The sequence below is a fragment of the Hydractinia symbiolongicarpus genome, chromosome 2 (assembly GCF_029227915.1).
Source record: "Hydractinia symbiolongicarpus strain clone_291-10 chromosome 2, HSymV2.1, whole genome shotgun sequence".
Classification (NCBI taxonomy): Eukaryota; Metazoa; Cnidaria; class Hydrozoa; order Anthoathecata; family Hydractiniidae; genus Hydractinia; species Hydractinia symbiolongicarpus.
The window spans coordinates 17,351,695-17,355,243 of NC_079876.1; the positions used below are offsets into that span (position 1 = coordinate 17,351,695).

At 34.3% G+C, this 3,549-nt stretch overlaps 1 pseudogene; it reads right to left on the bottom strand.

Annotated features, from left to right (window-relative positions):
- Nucleotides 1-1,332: 1,332 nt before the first annotated feature.
- LOC130626837 (fibrinogen-like protein 1) lies at nucleotides 1,333-2,969 on the bottom strand (annotated as a pseudogene).
- Between the last annotated feature and the right edge of the window lie 580 nt (nucleotides 2,970-3,549).

The window sequence follows — 3,549 nt, forward strand, 5'->3', positions numbered from 1 at the left end:
GTAGCCAATCATACCCCTGGGGGCTTATTTGTCCCGGAGGCTTTTATCCTTTTCAGCCACATTTTAATATTCCCTCACTTTTTTCAGGTAACAGTGTCTTATTTCTTCATACAATTTAATGGTAACATGGCAATAACGCTACTCTACTGTACTACACACTTTATTATTTTTTTAAAAAGCGGCAAGCAATCAAAGAAATAAGTCTGCACGCATTACAAGCAACAAATAAACTACATTTCGCCTATTTTTTTGTATGCACAGATGACGTTAGCAAATTCTACAAAACAATCTAAATCTTCTGTCTGAGTGGATTCTTCCGCGGGATTTATGGACTAGTGTATATAATAATACGCTAAGTGTGTCTGCCTGTCTGTCTGTCTGTGACAAGCAAAGTGGATTTCTTCATTTTCCTTTGATGTTGTCGAAAAATGCATGTCTAATATGTTAAATTTTCAGACGTTGCAGTGCGACAAAAATAACATTGCTTTAACATCAATATTTTATATTAAATTAATGAAGCCATTACAGTGCACCTAAAACTTTGAGGCCAAATAACTTGGAAACGAGGTGGTGACGTCAATATTTTTTCACTGCGTGGGTAACTAGGGACCACCTTGAACTAATTTGGGTAAGTTTCCCAAACCTGGGTTCCCAAATCCGTCATCAAAAAACACTTAAACTTTAATATATCTGCATCCGTTTGTCAAAAATCCACGATCCTATACATCTTTTTGATTGGTGTTTTAAGAACTATGCGATGAAGGCAACCAGGCATACAAAGTTTCAACAAAAATTTTTTAGGTTTATGGCGGGCTATTGCTGACGTCAGCAAACTTTTAAAACCCTTATATCTCATTAACCGCTCATCAAAAGCATATGATCATATACATTTTCTTGATCAGCAGTTTAAGCTCTACACAATAGAGGCAATGTGAAAACAAGGCGCAAATTTTTTTGGTGGACGGGTTGCTGACGTGTACTTTTCCACGAGTTTTATCGACTAGTTTAATCTATTAACGTCAGCCTGATGCATTGACATCGTGCGGTAAGGTTAAAAAATTAGCAAGTAGCACATTAATTTCGGTTACTGCGGAAGATTACAGGCGGAAAGACTTAACCTATGTTTGCATCAGATTACTTGTTTTTAATTAAAATTTGTAAATAGTTGACATTAGGGGTGTATAAAACTACAAACCACACCATACGCTATAACGCACTTTATGAAATCACCGAATTTGTTTTAAGAACACACAATTTTATCATATGGACAAACCAAACTGGATTTTTATGATCTGCTGTTCTAAGTAAATTAAAATCAAAAACACAGCTGTCTGTCTGATAAATTATTTATCAAGTGCAATAAATACATCCTAATTTTGTTAACTTAAAAAAAGAAAGAATGAAAATCTCCAAAATATTTTCACAATAAAATGTATGATAACCATATATATTATTGTATATATTGAATATGTATTAAATACAAAAGAAAAAAACTGAAAATAAATTAAATAAGATTTTACAATCGCATCATCTGTAGTCTATGTGTGATCACAAATCATCTATGACACCTTTATTCACTAATTACAGTGTCTTATTCCTTCATACAATATAATGGTAACATGGCAATAACGCTACTTTACTGTACTACATACTACATTTTTTTTGAAAAGCTGCAAGCAATCAAAGAAACAAGTCCTCATTTGGTCTTCTTCGTATCATCATCAAGGTTTTCCTCAATTCATATGTCTCTAGATCATCAGGTGCATTCCACTCTCTCCAAAAGAATCCCAACTTTAAAACATACGGCCCGTTCACATTAGCAGGAGAACAGTTATCAAACCAAAAACCGGATTTGAATAAGGAACCACAGTTTTTGGCTCCTGCTTTATCGTTGTCCTTATCATGCGTAGAGAATTTACTTTGATTGAATGTTGAAAGTCTTCCAGATAAGGATGGGCCAGTGCTGTCTTGGTAACTTACTTGATAGAAATTATCTTCATCAGCGATTGTAAAATGTGTTAAAACTGAAATTTTTGTTATGTTGTTCTCGGCTGTAGAGAAGATTTGAAGAGTAATCTCTCCCATGGATGCCAGTTTATGTAGATGATCGTTCCCAAGCCAAAATTCTGTTTCCACATCCCCAAAGCCGTTCTAGTACTCATCCCAATTTCTGTAAAAATCCACAGCATTACTCGATCTCTGTCGCCTTTCAATCACTATCCAGCCTCCTTCGTCTGTCTTCATGTCACACAACACTTCCACAGTTTGATCACCAACTTTAATATTGTACAAACCATCTTCCTTTGCACCTTCTTCTCGCCATTCCAGACAATCTCTCTTAGAATAAGCTACGGATCGACAATCACAAATCTGAGGAGATGAGTTGTGGACAGGTATGCAACGATGATGGGAACGCACTTTAAAGTATTTAAAGCCAACTTGTGGAATTAGCACTTCTTTTCTATCCAGTTTCGAAAATAATTCACACTCAATATTTTTACCAGTCATATTGACGTTGTATGACAGACAATAGTCATTATACAAACACACACCAAAGCAGTCATTTTCATTTTTCACAGTTTTTGTGAAATACGGTACAGCATTTAATTTCTTTTCACTCGCTACTTTCGTGATCTCCAAAGTTCCCCGTGAACAAGATAAAAAGGTACAGTAGCTTGTTTTGGTTAGAAAACCAAATACTACGAAGGAATACATCGACAACATGTTTCTTCTTCTAACCAGCGTAAAATGAATCAACGATACAAATTTTCTCAACATAATAGTTTTTTGACCGCATTCTGGTCACGTGTTCATACAACTTGCTTTATTTTCTCACAGATAGAGAAAGTAAAAAATTGGCAACCTAGTCCTTAAGATTTTATAACCTAGGTATTTGCGTTGTTGTGAACAACTTACCCTGAGCCTGGGGACAAATTTCATTTTGATAATTTTTTCAGTTAGTTTGTCATAGAAACGTTTCAGGAAGTCATAATAAAAAAAAAAAACAATTTTAAATTTTGAAAGGAATCAATAAATTACAATTTACTATTCAAATCATTCTTCATTTCTTTTATTATTATTTTATATCTTCGTATTGAACTTTCGAGTACTTCGTATTGTACGCTGTGTATTTTGAATACATTAGAACTGGAGATTGTTGCAATTAGATTCTTAGCATTTTTGCCGAAATAAGAACCATGAAAAGCTTTTTCTTCTTCAAACTGAACTTCAACATACTTTTCTGGATGACTCCTCTGCTGTCATTCTGATATTGAGCAATCTATTTCATTGTATTACTAAGAATGTTGACATTTATACGCTTTACAACTCTTTCTTTCTTTCCTCCGTGAGACTGGATAGCTTAAAATTATTTCATACTAAGCAAAAAACAACGCTTGATTTGAATTATCTCGGCTTACCACTTCAAAGCATCTGAAGTAGTAAACAAAATATTGGAAGTTGGTAGTAAGAACCTGTCGGTAACTCTTTTCTTTCTTAATAAACCTAGTGAGATTAACACACGATGTAATTCCGCTTGTAGAGAGAAAA